Source organism: Limanda limanda, chromosome 10, assembly GCF_963576545.1.
Source record: "Limanda limanda chromosome 10, fLimLim1.1, whole genome shotgun sequence".
NCBI lineage: Eukaryota > Metazoa > Chordata > Actinopteri > Pleuronectiformes > Pleuronectidae > Limanda > Limanda limanda.
The window spans coordinates 4370430-4391058 of NC_083645.1; the positions used below are offsets into that span (position 1 = coordinate 4370430).

A 20629-nucleotide genomic window follows, 5' to 3' on the forward strand; every position below is an offset into this window, starting at 1 on the left:
AAGGAGGCGATTAGACGTTTTATCTTTGTCTTCTTTTATTTCAGTCAAAGTTTTATTTTTAATAGGACCTTTGCTGTTTTAACTTGAAAGACCGAAATAGGAAGCACCCGCGGGACGGCACTTCCACAGACTTTTTCTTTTTCACGATCCACAAACGGCTTCCACAAAGCCGTTCCCTGCAGAAGCGCGACGTTCATCCCGCTGAGGAGTAAGAGGCAATCCACTCCGTTCCTGTAAAACAGCACGTTCTCCGCTGTTACAGAAGAAGACGAAGTTTCATTCCGTTAAGGCAGCACGAATAATTCGCTTCCTTTTCCGGTCCAGTGGCCGAGCCCGGAGCTCCGCTCGTGAGAGAGACCACGTGATTCACTGGCCCCCGACACATTCGCGCAGACGCGCAGGCACATCGCGAGGGTTGTACAGTAAGAGACTTGATCTGGGCAGATACGTAGCATATTGTTTAATATTTGATTGTTGCGAGACCGCTGAGTCTCATTGTTTAACCGGCTACTACGAGCCGCTACTTCCTTCATTTCCGGGTTTTGTGTTAGTGTTTGAGCGCCGCGAGGAAAGCCTCCAGCCACGCTGTTAACGTCTGTGTTAGTCTGCAGTGAGTTTACCGATCAGAAACTCAGCCCACAACGTCCGCTTGGGGCTGAGTGGTTAAATCACTGTTGACCTATCTCTGGCGTGTTTTAAGAGCTTCTTTGAACTCTCCTGGCATGTTTTCTCTCTCTCTTCACTCTCTCTCTCTCTTCTCCTAAACCGACCTACACACGTTCCGATCTGTATTTATAATACAGTTCATGTCACATAGTTAAATCTATATTTAGAGGGCCTGAAGGCATCTTGCCGCCATTTTGAAGCCAAAACTGAGCTAGAACAAAGAACCCCTTTGTTCTGCCTCCTCCTTGTGTCTTACACGTGGTCCGGCGGCCATTGGAGATTATGCATCTCTAGACCCTCCCTCAATTCTGGCTCTAAATTCATAACGAACCCGCCATTTCGTTTTGTAGTTTTAAGCCTAACATTGTCGGCCTCCATCTTAGATGTGACGTCACTACGTGACTGCGTCATCGCCACGCCCCCTTCTTTTTCTCTCTCTCTCACACACACACACACACACTTTGATAGACACAGTGTCACGGGTATGGTGAGGACCCAAATGCAGCACAGGCAGACGAGATCTTAATTGGTAATGAACTTTATTTTTCACTGCAGTCTTAAACAGTTCTTAACAGTGGCAGGGTGAAAAGTCTTTGTTCCCAGTGATCTTCAGCGAGATCTGGCAAGGAGTGAGTCTGGTGTTGCTGAGTGGAGGCAAGGTCCACAGCAGGAGGATTACCTAGATGCAGACAGGTTCAGTGGTGAGCTGTCTAGCAGGCCGGAGCAGGTAGCAAGCAGGTAGCAAGCAGGTAGCAGGCAGATAGCAGGCAGATAGCAGGTAGCAGGCCGGAGCAGGTAGCAGGCAGATAACAGGTAGCAGGCCGGAGCAGGTAGCAGGCAGATAACAGGTAGCAGGCCGGAGAGAGAAATGCTGGAGGTCAGGCATTTACGCAAGACAATCTGGCACTGAAGCAGAGACAGGAGCAGGCTTATATGCAGCCAGGGCTGTCACAGGTGTGGAGAGTTGGCCTGATGAGGGGGCGTGGCTAACAGGTAGAGTGGAGCAGAGACAGAGGAGTGGAAAAATACCAGCAGACAGGAGATGAGCAGACTGTGACAGAACCCCCCCCTCAAGGGACGGCTCTCGACGTCCCAAGACGAATGGACCAAACCGGGTGGGAGGCGGGGGCCTGGAGGAGGGCTAATACTCGTCCGAGAGCCCAGCGTCCATCTCCAAGACCCTGGTCCCGGGGAGACTGTCGTCGCTGTCGTTTGGGGACTCCGACGGAGGATGTGGTCTGGGAGGTGGCCTGGTTCTGGACGTCTGGGTGGGGTTGCGTCGATGGAAATCCCTGATGATGGTGCGGTCCAAGATGTTCCTCCCAGGAACCCAGAACCTTTCTTCAGGGCCGTAACCCTCCCAGTCCACCAAGTACTGGAATCCCCTCCCCCGCCGGCGAGACTGCAGGATACGACGGACAGTGTAGGCGGGACCTCCATCGATGAGGCGAGGAGGTGGTGGAGGTGGTGTGGCAGGAACCAGGGCGCTCTCTTGGACCGGTTTAACCTTGGAGACATGAAACGTGGGATGAACCCGCATGGATCTAGGGAGTTTGAGCCTCACTGCCACTGGGTTGACGATCTCCTGGATCTCGAACGGGCCGATGAAGCGAGGAGCCAGTTTCTTGGATTCCACCCGGAGGGGAAGATCACGGGTGGAAAGCCAAACTTTCTGACCCGGCTGGTAGTCTGGGGCCTTGGAGCGGTGGCGATTGGCGGCCGCGGTGTAGCGGTCAGCGGCCCGGAGTAGAGCCGCCCTGGCTCGGGTCCAAGTCCTGCGACAACGGCGGATGAAGTCCTGGACAGAGGGGCAGGATGTTTCTTTCTCAAGTGCCGGAAAAAGCGGTGGTTGGAACCCATAGGTGCACTCAAAGGGGGAGAGACCGGTGGCGGAGCTGGTCAAGGTGTTGTGGGCGTATTCTACCCATAGGAGCTGTTCGGACCAAGAAGTAGGGTCTTGAGACGTCATGCAACGTAGTGCCGTTTCCATCTCCTGATTCTTGCGTTCGGTCTGGCCGTTGGACTGGGGGTGGTACCCCGAGGACAGGCTGACGGTGGCTCCCAGGAGCGAGCAGAACTCCCTCCAGAATACTGAGGCGAACTGGGGACCCCGATCAGAGACCACGTCCACTGGGATGCCATGGAGACGGACAACGTGGAGGAGGAGTAGTTTAGCCGTCTCTTTGGCAGATGGGAGTTTGGGCAGGGGCACGAAATGTGCCATCTTGCTGAACCTATCTACCACCGTCAGGATAGTAGTGTTGCCGCTGGATGGTGGTAGACCGGTGACAAAGTCCAAAGAAATGTGCGACCAGGGACGATGAGGCACAGGCAGAGGATGTAGAAGACCGGCAGGGGCATGATGAGCCGGCTTGTGCTGGTTGCAGGTGGGACAGGCATTGACGAACCCCCGAATGTCCTCATCCAGTGACGTCCACCAGAACCGGCGCCGCACCACGTCCTTGGTCTGTTGGATCCCTGGATGACAGGTAAGTTGAGTGCTGTGGGCCCATTGTAGAACCTCGGACCGGAGGTCAGGCGGGACGAACAGACAGTTGGGAGGGCAAGCACTAGGTCCGGGCTGGTCTTGGGCGGCGACCCTGACCTTCTCTATCTCCCAGGTGAGTGTGGCCACCAGACGGGAAGAAGGCAGGATAGTGTCTGGGTCGGTCCTGTCCCCCTCCTTTTCCGAGAACTGACGGGACAGGGCATCGGGCTTGACGTTGCGGGACCCCGGTCGATAGGAGAGGGAAAAGTTGAAGCGGGTCAGGAAGAGTGCCCATCGAGCCTGGCGGGAGTTCAGTCTTTTGGCGGACTGGAGGTACTCAAGGTTTTTATGGTCAGTCCATACCAGAAACGGCAGTTTAGTCCCCTCGAGCCAGTGTCGCCACTCTTCTAAAGCCAACTTGACGGCGAGGAGCTCTCGGTTTCCAATGTCATAATTCCTCTCTGCCGGGGTCAAACGTCGGGAATAGAATGCGCAGGGGTGCAACCTCTGGTCGGAGGCTGCTCTCTGGGACAAGACAGCCCCCACTCCCGAGTCGGAAGCGTCCACCTCGACCACGAACTGCCGTTCAGGGTCCGGTATTTGGAGGATGGGGGCCGAGGTGAATCGTGTCTTCAGGGCCAGAAAAGAGTCATTGGCGGCCGTGGACCAGAGAAACGGAACCTTGGAGGAGGTAAGAGCTGTGAGGGGGGCCGCCACCGAACTGTAGCCCCTGATGAACTTCCGGTAGAAGTTGGCGAAGCCCAGGAAACGTTGCAGCTGCTTGCGGGAATCAGGGGCGGGCCAAGTGGTGACGGCAGAAACCTTGGCTGAGTCCATCTCCACGGTCCCTCTCCCTACGACGTACCCCAGGAAGGAGACAGACGAGACGTGAAACTCACACTTCTCGGCCTTGATGAACAGGGAGTTTTCCAGCAGACGTTGGAGGACCTTCTGGACGTGATGTACATGTTCCTCTCTGGAGCGGGAGAAGATCAGAATGTCATCAAGGTACACGAAGACGACCTTGTTGAGCATGTCCCTGAGCACGTCGTTGACCAGAGCCTGGAAGACAGCAGGAGCATTGGTGAGGCCGAAGGGCATCACCAGGTACTCGTAGTGACCAGTGGGGGTATTGAACGCCGTCTTCCACTCGTCCCCCTCGCGGATCCGGACCAGTTGGTAGGCGTTGCGCAGGTCAAGCTTGGTGAATATGGTGGCCCCTCTAGGAGCTCGAAAGCTGAGGAGATGAGAGGCAGGGGGTACCGGTTCTTGATGGTAATGTCATTCAATCCACGATAATCAATGCAGGGGCGGAGTGTCTTGTCTTTCTTCTCCACGAAGAAGAAACCTGCTCCAGCCGGAGACGAGGAAGGGCGGATGATGCCTGCCGCTAGACCGTCATTGATATATGTCTCCATCGCCCCCCTCTCAGGAACGGACAGGGAATACAGGCGTCCTCTGGGGGGCGTGGCACCGGGCTGGAGGTTGATGGCGCAGTCATAGGGCCGATGTGGGGGCAGGGAGGTTGCCTTGGCCTTACTGAAGACCTCCCTGAAGTCCAGATACTCAGCCGGGACCCCCAGCACATCGGTAGAAGAACTGGTCGTGGCAGAAGGTCGTGGTGTGGCGGCTTGCTTGAGGCAGACCTGGTGACACGATGAACTCCACCCCAGGATCGCCCCTGTGGTCCAATCAAGGTGTGGATTGTGACGTCGGAGCCATGGGAACCCCAGAAGGAGAGGATGACGAGGAGAGTGCAGGATGTGAAACTGGAGTGTTTCATGGTGGTTCCCGGAAATTAACATCCGTATAGGCACTGTCAGGTGGGTCACAGTTCCCAGAAGTCGGCCATCCAGAGCGTTGGTGGAAACTGGAGCTGGCAGGGGAATCTGACCGACACCCAGCTGCAGAGCTAGGTTAGAGTCCATAATGTTGGCATCAGAGCCAGAGTCAATGAGGGTGGCGAGGGTCTGGTATCCCTCAGGCAGTAGCAGGCGGACCTGGCACAGGGATCGTGGGCTGGAGGAGGAGCTAGATGTATGACTCACCAGGAACTCCTTCCTTCCTGATGAGCCCGACCTTTTAGCGGGCACCTGGAAATAAAGTGTCCCGCTTGGCCACAATACAGGCAGAGGCTCCCCTCGCGGCGTCTCCTCCTCTCTTCTGGAGTTAGACTGGCCCGACCCACCTGCATGGGTTCAGGCTCCCCTGAATACCGGCAGCCAGAAAGCATCGATACGTCGGAAGCCGCTGGTGAGGGGGCGGGCTGGGGTCGTCCTGCGAGCCCCTGATGTTTCTCCCGCTGTCTCGCTTGAATGCGACGGTCGATGCGGGACGCCAGCTCGATGATGCCGTCGACAATGGTGGGAAGGTCGTACGAAATCAGTTCGTCTTTAATGTAGTCAGCGAGCCCCATCAGGAATGCGTCGCACTGGGCAGCCTGGTTCCACTCACTGGAGCTAGCCTGGGTGCGGAAGTGGATGGAGTAATCGGCCCCTGAACGAGACCCTTGCTTCAGACCTAGAAGCCCTCCAGAAGCGTCCGGACCTCGGGAAGCTTCTCCGAACACTTTGCGGAGCTCAGCGGCGAAGGCTTGGAAAGTGGAGCACGCTGGAGTGCGACGCTCCCACTCGGCTGTTCCCCACAGCCGAGCGCGCCCAGTCAGATGATTCACGGTGAACGCCACCCTGGCGTCTTCCGAAGCGAAGGTGTGGGGCTGGAGGGCAAACAGGATGGAACAGTTCGTGAGGAACGGGCGGCAGCCCTCCGCGTCCCCGGCGTAGCGTTCAGGAACCCCCACACGAGGCGGAAGCAGAGGCAGCCGGGACTGGTAGTGGCTGGACTGGTTCTGGAGGCAGAGGGACAACTTGAGCAAAAGCTGCGGCGAGTTGTTGGACCTGCGAGGCTAGCAAGGTAAGCGCCTGCTCCTGCTTAGTCACCGCCAGTTGAACATCTGCTGAGTTCGAAAGCAGCAGCGCCTCGTGGTGCTGGAGCATCGCCTCTACCTTCTCCAGGCGATCCATCGGCGTGTGCGCTGGGTCCATGTCTGGCCAGATTATACTGTCACGGGTATGGTGAGGACCCAAATGCAGCACAGGCAGACGAGATCTTAATTGGTAATGAACTTTATTTTTCACTGCAGTCTTAAACAGTTCTTAACAGTGGCAGGGTGAAAAGTCTTTGTTCCCAGTGATCTTCAGCGAGATCTGGCAAGGAGTGAGTCTGGTGTTGCTGAGTGGAGGCAAGGTCCACAGCAGGAGGATTACCTCAGGCAGATAGCAGGCAGATAGCAGGTAGCAGGCCGGAGCAGGTAGCAGGCAGGTAGCAGGCAGATAACAGGTAGCAGGCCGGAGCAGGTAGCAGGCAGGTAGCAGGCAGATAACAGGTAGCAGGCCGGAGAGAGAAATGCTGGAGGTCAGGCATTTACGCAAGACAATCTGGCACTGAAGCAGAGACAGGAGCAGGCTTATATGCAGCCAGGGCTGTCACAGGTGTGGAGAGTTGGCCTGATGAGGGGGCGTGGCTAACAGGTAGAGTGGAGCAGAGACAGAGGAGTGGAAAAATACCAGCAGACAGGAGATGAGCAGACTGTGACACACAGACAGATGCACACACACAGATACACATAGGTGAATACATGTGTTTTCTAAATTGTGATAAATGCTACTGCTGTTGTGATCTTTGAAATATGGGAGTTTGTTAAGATGATGGATCATTAAATAACACTAACTTTATTTTCTGAATTGTGATAAGTGCTGCTGCTGTGTTTATCTTTGAAATATCGGAGCTTGTTAAAATGATAAATCATTGAATAACATTATAACTTTATTTCCCCTTTTTAATAAATACTTTTGTAATTAAAGTATCTGTAGTCTGTGATTATTTGTGCATAAGTGTGTGAATACAGCTGGATTATGATTGCCTGTGCTCGAACTTAGAAGCCTTCACTGTTTATTAAGTAATCGTTAATATTAAAATATTGACATTATTAATTTGACATTTATCATTATGAGACTGATAATTATAGTTTGACTAGTTGGTCCCTGGAAACCAGGGTGGTGCCCCTCTACGATAAGTTATGGCCTAATCATTTTTAATTATTTTTAAGAAATAATCTTTTATTATTTTAATAATCATATTTCATGATTATTAATAATTAGCCAACGTCAAGTCTACCTACTATTGCACAACAGTAGGGATGAGTATTGATAAGATTTTAACGATTCCGATTCCTTATCGATTCCTGCTTATCGATTCGATTCCTTATCGATTCTCTTATCGAGCATTTATATAATCAAGCTACTGCGACGTTTCCGCCGAGCTACTGCGGCGTTACCGCCGAGCGACCCCGCAGTAGCCGCCGAGCTACTGCGACGTTACCGCCGAGCGAAGCTGCAGTAGCCGCCGAGCTACTGCGACGTTACCGACGAGCAAAGCCGCAGTAGCCGCCGAGCTACTGCGGGTTGCCGCCGAGCTACTGCGACGTTACTGCCGAGCGAAGCCGCAGTAGCCGGCGAGCTACTGCGGGTTACCGCCGAGCGACGCCGCAGTAGCCGCCGAGCTACTCCGGGTTGCCGCCGAGCGACGCTGTCGCGTCGCTACTGCCCATCACTGATAATGGGAGACCAATGCCGGAGCTAAAATGTATGCTTCAAACGACGGGACAGAAGATAACTCGATCGACTACGCACAATAAAGGCAAATTGCTTCACACAAGTTTGAGGAGCTTACCTTGGATAGAAAGAGATGCAGCGCTATCGTTAGCTGCGCTGCTGCAAGCATCAAACACATGACACACCTGTAACTTCATTCCATGCATGTTCAAATGCTTCATCATATTGGTGGTATTTCCTCCCTTCGACGAAATAGCCTTTTTGCACGCGTTGCAAGTGGCGTTGCTGTCATTTTGTCGTGTGAAATACAACCAGACTTTAGATCGCTTCTGCCTGGTTGACATGTTTGCTGCCGTCTGAATGAAAAAGTTTGCGCATGCGCAACGGCACAGGGAACCGTTAGCAGAATCGTTAAAGAATTTCGCTAACGATTCCCATCCCTAGTTAAACGTGGGTTCATTCAGACGTGGTGCTGGTAGAAAGCGACTCGCGTTGCGTCTCTTAAATCCAGCCCACTTCCGGGTTAGGCCCCGCCCACTCCGAGTACGGATACAGATAATTCATATGGTTAACAGATAATGCTGTACTCGCTCATCCCTATTAAACACCACACATGTGCACAAACAAATAAACTTAAATCACACACAAAGTCACTCGCTTTTCAGCCGAGACCAGCTTCTCTCAGGTCTCTAGTCTCTGAGGCAGTGAAGTCGCTGCCTTTTAAAGTGTGAGGCCCAATCAGCTAACAGCTCTCACCTGCGCTGATTGATCCTCTGTGGTGCAGGTGAGGGTTCTCTCCGAGCCCCCTCACCTCCACACTAAACATATCCAGAGTGAACAAGGCTCCAACTTTATGTGAAAGTTCTTTGCTCAGGTAATGTCCCAGTTGTCTGTTAAGCGTCGTACTTTGAGTGCTTATCACCCTGAGAGCCAAGGGGAGCTGGAGAGATTTCACCAAACATTAAGGTCCATGCTTCAGAAGTACTGTCTTGAGTCCAGTAGGGACTGGGATGAGGGCCTGCCACTGCTACTGTTTGCTGTGTGTGAAACCACGCAAGAATCCCTAGGTTTTAGTCCGGCTGATCTTGTTTTACGGACACAGTGTGCAGCCCGTTGCGTTTACTCAGGAAATCCAATGAGGTAGCCAGTGAATTTAATTTTCCATTATTGGCAAAGCAGAACAGGTGAAAAAACAATCCATTTTACCTCAGACTGCATGCGAAGAGTAGGTCACAGGTCCAAGAGCTGTTTCGCTGGTGGGCGGGACATCACTATGGTCTGTGGCCGCAAGGCAAATGTGTTCTGCATCTTTTTACTAATGAGAAGGTTTCTCTCAGTTTTCTTTACTTCTTCAACAATGACTTCCCTCAAATGTTCAAGAGTTGAGGAATCTTCCCCTTGGGGAAAGTTGGGCAGAAAGTTAACTTTTGCCTGCTTGGGCCTTTTGATAGAGTGTGAATGTTCGTGGGTGTTACAGCTTCTTTTTCCAGCATTTACGGTAACCTCTTGAAAGCCGACCTCTCATTAGGGCCCGAGCACTGACAGGCACTGACAAGTGAGGCCCTATTGAAATTGTAAGGATTATTATTATTAGGGCCCGAGCACTGACAGACGAGGCCCTATTGAAATTGTAAGGATTATTATTATTGTTATTCAGGCAAATGAATTGGCTTTTTGAGGGCTTTACCATGCTCAAAATTTGTAGAAAGTGGTGAAAATGTACGTATTCTGGAGGAATTTTCAATAGGCGTCGCAAAATGGCTCAACGGTGCCCCACGAGACCCCCAGAACGTGTTCACATTGACCGATCTTCAGAAAAATCGATGCACAGGTGTATCATGACCAGACAAATAAAAAAGTCAATTGAAATTGGAAAAAAGCCACAGGAAGCCTTCTACTTTGCATTTAGTAGCTATTTTGGCCATAGTCCACATTTTTACTTTGAGGTACTTGTCCCAGGGCTTACATCGGATCAACTTCAAATCGAGATGAGTGTCATCACAACAAGACGGAGATTAAAAGTTATCCAAAGATTGATTTTTCATCACACGGTGTGACCGTGGCATGGCGTCAAAGTTTGATTACCGTAAAGCGGACAAACATGGACGATGAATCCTTTGATGCTGAGCCTTAAACAAACAACTCAACTCCTGCAGTCACAGTGGTCAAAGATCAAAGGAATATTTATGTCTTGCAAAGGTGACGTCTCTCTCTCTCTCATAATTGTTACATTTCTCAAACCGTGTAAACATTGAGGTGCGGCGAAGGTTCATCCTTCGCCAAAGGAACGAAGTCCAAGCCTGAACAGCTCTGTGTCAATATTTCCTCAGTCATTATTTATTTTTTTCAGGCAAAAAGCATGCAGCGCTTCAAAATGCATGTGCTCGGGCCCTCCCAGTGCTGCTTTGCACCCCTAGAAATTTTAGAAATTGTATTTTATAGTTGGTACTATCCAGGGTTGAGCAATTCTGGTTATTTATTTATTTCTGTATTTATTCATTTTATTTATTTGTTTATACTTAAGTCATGTATGGTCCTCCATACACACGGTCTGGGAGCTGACACATTACCTGGCAACCTGCATCTCTCTGGAGCACCACTCACTCTCCAGGTACCTGCAGCTGATCACACAGATGGTCTATCTGCTTCCATAGATGGCGTCTACGATGTTTTCCACACTGGGTTTGCCTGAGGATAGGAAAACTTAAATGTTAATGCTGCTGATGATCCATCCACTGTGATGGCCACATATTGGCGAAAGATTCTATGCCACCCTTGCTTCTAATTCACCATAAACTCATTCTCTTACGATCAATATTTCTGCTTCATTAAGGCTCGTTTATGCTCAACATTAATATGGAAATGGGAAGAACCTTCTGGATTTGCACGAAACAGATCTTGAAAATCCAAGCACATCAGTTGACTTCATTTTGAATCATATATTAAAGTGCGCCTGGAGCAAAGAGGGTGTAAAGTCTCACCTGGCATGAAATCTTACAGTTTCCAGCCCTGCTCTCCCTCCAGTTTGGGCAGCAGCTCTCTCATGATCCAGGGCTCGTCATTAGCGTTGTTTGAGACGAAGGTGTCGTACTGATTAGGAGGTGTCTTGTTTTTATGCTTCGTATCGAAGAGCATAGCCAAGAAGAAGTAGTATGCATAGGCCAGGTGCGACCTCAGGAAATGGTAGATGAAGGACGCCAGCATAAACTCGAGGATTGAACACGTGTTGGAGATAAACATGATGAATTTGGTGTCCACGGAGCAGAAACTAAAGTCGATTTTCAGGAGTTTCATGCCTTTAAGGTTCATACGATAGTTGCACTTAAAGTTGTAGGCGTCATAAACCTGAGTTTGGTTGTTGTTTTGTACACACAGTCACAGGTAAAGCCGTTCCCTTGAAAATCTGCAAAAACTAGACTTGGCAAGGAGTTTATTATATCTTCACTGATAACTGAATATTCATTCTTTCTCGCCTGCACGAACTCCAGCTTGGTAAGGTTGGCATCTGTTAGATAGTCCATAGACGTAAGACTTGTTCTGGTTATTACTATTATTATTAATAATAAAGTTTTTACTATTACAGAATGGCTGAAGAAAACTAATATTAGTGTGGTCATCTGTGAGATGTTGCACATTTATGCGTATATAGTGCAGAATCATAGAGAATATGTAGTAGTGTGCACGTCAGTTTAGGAAAAAGTGAAATGATTCGTAACTTTTCAACCCTGACGAGCTCCGACACACAGTGATTAGTCATGTGAGGATTTCTGAACCCTTTAGAAACCACATGGCTCAGTCATGGAAGGGAACATGGATCTTAGCTATCTATTTCCACACAAACTAAACTTCTTCTTTAAATGTCTTTGCTAAAGGTCATAATTAGTTCAACTGTGCAGTTATTCCTTTGAAAATAAGGTTTCTTTGTGTCTTTGTTTCTGTGTAAAAATGTAGTGTGAATGCCACAACATCACATGACTGATATCACCCAGACAAACAGATTATTAAAAACTTAATAAAAAGATTTATTTAAATAAATTTAGTGAGAACATTTGACACAGGTTGTGATGGAGGGGAAGCTAATTCAAATAAATACTTGTATTTAGAAATCCTATGGCCAATGGCAAGCAGACAACATTTATTACTGAATCTAAATTTCTTATTGTATTCTGCTTTCATGTCTCGTTAATCACCTCAAGACCAAATAAATGCATCTAACATCACTACAGGGAACTGACCCTCAATTTGGAGGAAACTCTTGAACACCTCAACATCCTCTTTATTGAACAGTGTAGAGAGGATTCAGTGGGCGGGGGAGGAAACAACTCAGTCCTGGGAGCCGGCTGTGTGGTCACAGAGAAAGAGGAGGAGGTGGAGAAAGAGGAGGGGGGACATGCAGGACTGTACTGTAGTTACCATAGAGGGTATCTCTGGTTGATGGCATATCTCTGGTCTTGGTCCTGTAAACGCCCAGTTTAAACTTGTTGCTGTTTTTCCAGCCATTCCATCCCGTGTCAGATCCACAAGAGCTTCAGCTGCCCTAGCTAACTCTGTATCACTTCGGTAAGCCTTGAAACCATATCTAGCAGAAGCAAGTTTCTCCAGAATATCATGCTCTTTGCCCCTAGCCAGCTAAAGAAGGGTTCCATTAGTCTCAAATTCATGAAAATGTGGGAATCGAAAAAGGACCTTAAGGCCATATCTGAGTGGGTTTCAGTTGATGTAACAGAAATGGAGTCATGTGAAAGTGAAATATGCAGAACAGCTTTTTGTGGCAACTCGTCAATGTCAACTAGGGAAGTAAGTTTCCCATCAAAGTCTGGATCTTCGTAGTGCAGGCTTAAGTCATGGTCCAATTCTAGTCGGTCTTCAAAATGTTGATTAGTGCGTCAACACAGCTTTGCCGGGAGCTGAGTTTTAGCTGCCATTGTACAAAAAAATTAAGAAACATTGAGGGATTAAAAGATTGCGCTTACAAAATGCTGACTATGCACTGATTGATGCACACATTTTTGTATTTAAAAAAGGCATTATTAATAGAGAATTACTTACCATTGACTAGTCTCAATTATGTCTCACTTGTATGAACCTCTTTGGAGTCAACAGCAAGCCATCTATCTTGTATGCAGAGAGTGGGACTAAAATCATTGAAGTCAGATTATTAGTGGATGGACAGGCTTGTCTGTGTGGATGACAGCACACAAGACTTAATATTACATTACATTTCATTTAGCTGACGCTTTTATCGAAAGCGACTTACAATAAGTGCATTCAACCCCGAGGGAACAAACCCAGAACAACAAGAATCAAGGCAGTACAATTTCTTCGAAATAAAGCAAAACTACAAAGTGCTATTGGTAAGTGGCATTTTAGTGCTACCAAAGTGTTAGTTTCAAAAGTGGTTAGTTTTTTTTTAATTTTTTTATTCAAAGTACAGTCGGAAGAGGTGTGTTTTTAGTTTTCTGCGAAAGATGTGTAAACTTTCAGATGTCCAGATGTCAATTGGGAGCTCATTCCACCATTTAGGAGCTAGGACAGCAAACAGTCGTGATTTTGACGAGTGTTTAGCTCGCAGTGAAGGAGCAACGAGCCGATTAGCCGAAGAAGAGCGGAGTGAATGTGCTGGTGTGTAATGTTTGACCATGTCCTGGATGTAAACTGGACCTGATCTGTTCACAGCATGGTACGCAAGTACTAGTGTTTTGAACCGGATGCAGGCAGCCACTGGTAGCCAGTGAAGGGAGCGGAGGAGCGGAGTAGTGTGAGTGAATTTAGGTTAAAAATCAGTCGTGCTGCTGCATTCTGGTTGAGCTGCAAAGGTCGGATGGCAGTAGCAGGTAGACCTGCCAGGAGGGAGTTACAGTAGTCTAGGGGTGAGATGACCAGGGCCTGGACCAGAACCTGCACCGCCTTCTGAGTGAGAAGGGGACATATTCTCCGGATGTTGTATAGCATGAATCTACAGGACCGTGTTGTTGCAGTAATGTTGGCAGAAAGGGAGAGTTGGCTGTCGAGTGTCACACCCAGGTTCCTAGCAATGTGAGTGGGGGTTAGCACGGAGTTGTCAAAGTTAAGTCAGGTCGTGGGTGGGAGAGTCTTTCCCTGGAAAGAAAAGTAGTTCAGTCTTGTCAAGGTTAATCTTCAGGTGGTGAGCAGTCATCCACTGAGAGATGTCAGTCAGACAGGCAGAGATTCGTGCTGCCACCTGTGTTTCTGATCGAGGAAAAGAGAGGATTAGTTGGGTGTCATCAGCATAGCTATGGTAGGAAAAGCCATGCGAGTGAATAACAGAGCCGAGAGAGTTGGTGTTGTTGCGGGTGGAAATCAAAGGCAGGAGGCGTCGTTCTCAAGTTAAAATTAAGCAGGTTTATTCAGAGGTCACAGGTCAGGAAACTGCGGTGTCTAGCAAATGATCATGCATGGTCCACTGATCCTGTACAGGAAAAATGGCGCTGAGGCAGAGTACGCAGAAAGCTTATATATTAATACTGGGCATGACAGAGGTTCTTCTTGGATTGGGATTGGTCGGATCTCGTCGGGTCGTCCTCCTGGCGTCGTTTGGTCCTCCTCCTGGCGTTGCGTGATGACGTGCAAGCCGTGTCGCGGGTACTAGAGTTCATGAGCATATTGCCTCGCGTGTGCGCTTATTTTATGTGTGTGTGAAGTGAAGTGAGGTCATAGAAAACTGTGAGAAAGGCATGAAAACCTCTAGTCTAATCTGTCCGCTGTGTGTGTGTGAGGGAGTCTCAGAACTAATATAATGAAGTGATTCATGAAGCCAGAGGTTTGAAAACCTGTTATCTGTCCGCTATGCCAGACTCCCTTTTTAAGGAGTATGAAACATTCTGAGGTTGAGAAGCAGGAGAAGAACTATGTGTTATGTTTGTGTGTTTACGCTATGTGTATCTGACTACACGTTAAAGTGTGTGTATGTGTGTGAACAGTGGTGTATTGTCAACAAATCCCCCTTTCCGCACCTGATAGGTGCGGACAACACTGGGAAGGCAAAGGGCAGAAAAGGGCAAGGCAGAAAAACAAACCCAACTTAATACTCAGTAAAACACAAAAACGTCAAAACATAGCTGTGATTCAAAGAATCACAAACAGCAAACAAAAAATCTCAAAACAAACCTGACTGTAGACATTCGGAACAAACTGAACCCAAACAATGTCAGACTGACTTTGCCCCAGGAGAGGCAGCTCCTGTAACTCTGTTTGATGTCTAATGTAGCCAAGGAAATTATGCTTTAATCAGAACGAGAAGTGAGAACAGGTGAAAGATTCCTTATTATCACTAAGCAGCAACAGTTATTGAAATCATTTGTATGAAGTATAATATCTTGCTAAAACTGTTTCTATCTTTATTGCTTAAGAGTTCAATCAGACACAGACTATAGTTAAAAAGTTGAAATCCCTCCAGACTCTCTTTTAATCCCCCTTCAGGGTGTGACCACTTACTGGCGAGTTCATGTTCCCCTCAACCTTTATCCCATCCAGTGCAAACCCGTCCCCCTCCTCATCATCATCGTCGCGTCGTCATCTCCATCTTCCTCAACTTCAGCTTCACAGCATCAGTTTCCCCTTAAGCATCCACAGCAACCACAGCATTCACAGCACCCACAGCACCCATCCCCAGTTCAGCATCCACAGAACAGCTGGGGATGAGGCACGTTTTCCTTCATCAGAGCAGAGTCTACAGCTATGTCATGTCATGGTGCGTAGAGGTGGAGAGGGCACTGGTCACCCAGCCACCAGGGGCAGTTTGGAAAAAATGTCTTTCAATCACTTCCTATCAGTACACACATAACCCTCCCTGCCAGTAGAAGGGGCCAGGGCCATTCGTTTCTGTGTGACCATACAGGGTACAGGAGCGAGCTGTGCAGATTTCAGCTTTTTTCAGATCTGCTCCAAGAACAAAATTATCAAGAAATGTCAGTGAGGCTTTTTCAGTCTTTAAGAGTCAATGATCTGGATCTTAGCCTTGTAAAGATCCTTTCGTGGAATTGATACTTGCCAACAGGCCATGTGTTTGAGCTTGCACTGTACCAAGCCAGGCGCAGGGCGTATTGTCGGTCGTGGTGGAGGAGGTGGAGTTAACACCGGATAGGAGTGAGTTGTGGAATTCATGAAGCCCAGTTCCCAGAGTTTGAAAGGAAGACAAACAGAAAATTATTAATTTACTGCGATGCGTAATTGAGATTAAAGTAGATTATATAAATTTATAATTAAAAGAAACAAACAAAATAATCGAATCAAAACATACATACCCTCTTTTGGTATTCAACAATTTCATAAAACCTTTGAGGTGTGGTCGGCCAAATCAGTGGACATTAAAAATAAAAGGTTAAACAAGTTGAATTTCAATGAGCAGCAGATATGACAGTGTTTGAGTATTTGAGTTCAAACCATTTTCCAAAATTCATTGACTGCTCCATAACACGAAAATTCAGAAGCTTTGACGTCAAACTGTCCTGTGATAAAACAGGAATCACATACAAAATACAAATGTGTGAGAGATTAGATTCAATCAAACGTCTCAGAGTTGACAGCTGAAACAATTCAAAACAATTTAAAAGTTATTCTGCCACAATTTCCTTCATGATGAAATAAAAACAATAATTGGAGCTTAACATCACCTTTCAAATTAAGAGCCTTAGATGTTAAGATAACTGGTGAAACAAAACAACAACAAAAAACCTTCTTTCCAGAGTTTGAAAGTTAAAGGGTCCAAAATAAATTTAAATCTAATTATAGATATGACATTCAAATAAGTGTGTAACCAGAGGGCCTTGTATTATGGTTTCTGCATTTCATTTAAAATGAAACCGGCTATGAGTTAAAGTGTATTTGACCTCTGACCTTTAACTGGATTTTAATTTATTCTTCTTCAATGGTGAAACATATTTATTTTAGGACTCTCCAGAGTTACATGGGGGTTGAATCAAACTTCTAGTTTAAATTCCAACTGTAAATAGATTTGACATGTCTTGACTATTGAATTCTTAATGGATGATTTGAATATGGAATTAAAGCAACTACAGGTGAAAACAAAGAAATATCTAATTCTAGGCAGCACAGAATTTAGTTTAAAGTTAAGTTAGAATTTCTCATCCTAATATGATTGATTCAGCTCATAACTGTACTTAGAGATGGGCTTTAAAAAGACATCTTAATGTGATTTTGTTAATCACTCATCCTTGAATTTATATTACAAATCAAATTAATAACTTGTGAAGTATTAAACTGGTGTCTACTATTACCCCTCATGTGTCAGGTAATAAATAAAATAAGATATTAAATGATTTCTCCTTTCCTCTAATAGATAAGATATATTTTGGAAATATCTGAAAGAACAAATTTGTGCCAAAAAGTGTAATTTTAAAAATTCCTTCTGGAATTCTTTACTTCTGAATGAAGCAATATTAAAAACAAACAAACAAACAAATAAACAAACACCAAGCCTTCTTATGATGTCAACGCCAGTTGTAAGCTGTAAGGCTTCTGGCCCTCCCCCTTTTCATCCTCTGCTGTGCAAGTCTTAATCTTTCTTTGGCAAGTCCTAAACACATTTACCCCTCCCACCCTTACGTACAACATTTATCAGATGGCAATCGCATATAACACCCACTAGTTTAGGAAAAAGTCGTTTTCCAGTCAGTTTGTCGCTCCGTCAGTTTTTTCTGTGTCTTCAGTCAGCCAGCTGACCTTGAGACATTTCTCTCGTTTCCACACACACAAACACTCCTACTCCCACACACACTGGGAGTTATCTCCCTGCACACGAACATTCACAGCCCAAGCGCGCTCTCTGCCACCTTTTTTTTAAAATTTCGGGCAGACCGGACTCCCTCTTTTGAGATTCAAAGGGCCGCGCCCCAAGGTTTTCTACCAGTCACTCAGTCCAACAGCCACACACTTCCATTCATACTAGTTACTTCACATCCTCTCTATATTATATAATCTAAAGTAGTATAATAATTTTTATATAAGTAATTTCCTCTTTCAAATCCTTATTCGTAACAGCCTTCCGTTATTTGTGCCCAATTGAAACAATGGTGTGTCTGGTTTGTAAAGCTCCTGTTGCATTATTCAAATGAGTTCTTATTTCAGCCAATGGGCTGGAAGGTGAAGGTTCTGGGGTACAATGTGTCAGGTGGTGCCAAGGTGCGCCTGATTTACCTTTGACCTGGGCCGAGTGTGAAGTAACCTCCTTCACTTCGTACGGTCCAGTCCACCTGGGTTCTGGCCACTTTCTCTTGTGAACCTTGACTCTTACCCAGTCACCAACTTTTACCTTCGGTTCTGCAGCTTCCTCCGGATCAGTCGCCAGGGCCCTGGAGACCTGATTGGAGAGAGCTGCAGTAAGAGCAGTTAAAATCTTCATATAACTTGACATTTCAATCTCAAAAACATCCAAGGATGGCACGTGACCTCCATCCCTGGGTGGACCTGGCATAACTCTGCCAGTCAACATTTATACCTTTTTCTCCATCTGATTCTACTTTAGTAATCCAATTGTTAGGTCTTTCCATTTCCCTCTATCATCTTTTAAGGTGTGGGAGACCTGATTCGGTTTAAATTCCTAGATACTGCTCACACACCAACCTGTGTACTCAGGCTTTTTGTTTCACAGTGTGCGTCTTCTCGCCAACTCACACAGCAACCGCCGTCGCGGAACTATTTTCCGATGTGCGCCTGGATGAATTTTAACCCTCTCCTTGTCAAGTGGGAGACTGAATTTGAGTCAAATTAGTAGTTACTGCTCACACATCAACCTGTGTACTCAGGCTTTTTGTTTTACAGTGTGCGTCTTCACTTTGTTATTAAATTCACAGTTACTGCTCACACACCAACCTGCAGATCAGGCTTTTGTTTTACAGTGTGTGTCTTCACTTTGTTATTAAATACGAAAACACAATTTGCACAATACACAGCAGCTTCAGACCATTTAATTTCTTTGTTAAATCTATCATATGTAACTTGTACTCACCCTCAGGACTTCTGATCAAAAATTTAGGTTTTCTCTATTACGACAATATGCAGATTTCAATTAAATAGGCTCTGCTCACCTTTTAATAGTACAGCGCTGTTTGATCAGGTTCCCAAGGCGATACAAGTCACTTCAGGACAGTTCTTTCCCGTCCGAGAGACGGCCTCCTCCCCGACTTGTTGCTCTCCACTCCGCTATTTTGATCGTCTAAAACCATACCCTCTGCTACCATTTTGTTGCGGGTGGAAATCAAAGGCAGGAGGCGTCGTTCTCAAGTTAAAATTAAGCAGTTTTATTCAGAGGTCACAGGTCAGGAAACTGCGGTGTCTAGCAAATGATCATGCATGGTCCACTGATCCTGTACAGGAAAAATGGCGCTGAGGCAGAGTACGCAGAAAGCTTATATATTAATACTGGGCATGACAGAGGTTCTTCTTGGATTGGGATTGGTCGGATCTCGTCGGGTCGTCCTCCTGGCGTCGTTTGGTCCTCCTCCTGGCGTTGCGTGATGACGTGCAAGCCGTGTCGTGGGTACTAGAGTTCATGAGCATATTGCCTCGCGTGTGCGCTTATTTTATGTGTGTGAAGTGAAGTGAGGTCATAGAAAACTGTGAGAAAGGCATGAAAACCTCTAGTCTAATCTGTCCGCTGTGTGTGTGTGAGGGAGTCTCAGAACTAATATAATGAAGTGATTCATGAAGCCAGAGGTTTGAAAACCTGTTATCTGTCCGCTATGCCAGACTCCCTTTTTAAGGAGTATGAAACATTCTGAGGTTGAGAAGCAGGAGAAGAACTATGTGTTATGTTTGTGTGTTTACGCTATGTGTATCTGACTACACGTTAAAGTGTGTGTATGCGTGTGAACAGTGGTGTATTGTCAACAGTGTACAAAGAGGAGAGGACCTAGGACAGAACCTTGAGGGACACCAGTAGTGAGAGGACAAGGTTTAGAAACAGATCTTCTCTAAGTTACCCGATAAGTGCAGTCTTTGAGATAGGAAGAGAGCAGAGAGAGAGCAGAGCCTGAGATACCCAGGTCCTGAAGGGATGACATCAGGATCTGGTGGTTCACCGTGTCAAATGCAGCAGAGAGGTCTAGAAGGATAAGGACAGAGAAGCTGCTCTAGCAGTGAGAAGTTGCTCAGAGACAGCAAGGAGGGCAGTCTCAGTTGAGTGACCTGCGTTGAAACCAGACTGGTTAGGGGGTCAAGAAGATCATTGTGGTTCAGATAGGAGGAGAGTTGATTGCTCGCTCTAGAGTTTTGGAAACAAAGGGAAGAAGAGAGACAGGTCTGTAGTTATTTACTGCAGATGGGTCGAGGGTGGGTTTCTTCAGGAGAGGATTTACTCTTGCCTCCTTCAGAGAATTAGGGAAACAGCCATTTGAGAGGGAAGTGTTGATAAGATGGGTGAGAAAAGGAAGGTCAGGAGCGATAGACTGGAGAATGTGAGAGGGGATGGGGTCAAGGGGGCAGGTGGTTGGGCGGGCCGAGGTTACCAAGGTAAGAACTTGATTGGGAGACAGCGGGGTGAAAGAGGAGAGCGAAGGGGATGAAGATGAAGTTGATGGAAGTGTGGTTATAGAAGGAGGATCAGAAAAAGAAGGGCGCATGTCATCAATCTTTTTTGTAAAGTAGTTGACAAAGTGGCTTGGTAGAAGGGAGGAAGGAGGAGGGGGAATGGGGGGGGGGGTCGAGGAGGTTGGAAAAGATGGAGGAGAGTTTTTTGGGGTTAGAAAATGAGGATTGAATAGTAGTTTGGTAAAAAGTGCTTTTGGCTGTGGAAATAGAGGCAGAAAATGAGGAGAGAAGAGACTGATAAGCGAGCAGGTCGTCCAGGTGTTTAGATTTCAGACATTTCCTTTCTGATGCTCGC

At 47.1% G+C, this 20629-nt stretch overlaps 1 pseudogene; it reads right to left on the bottom strand.

Annotated features, from left to right (window-relative positions):
- LOC133012231 (toll-like receptor 13) overlaps positions 1-18986 on the bottom strand; it is a 20148-nt pseudogene extending 1162 nt beyond the window's left edge.
- Between the last annotated feature and the right edge of the window lie 1643 nt (positions 18987-20629).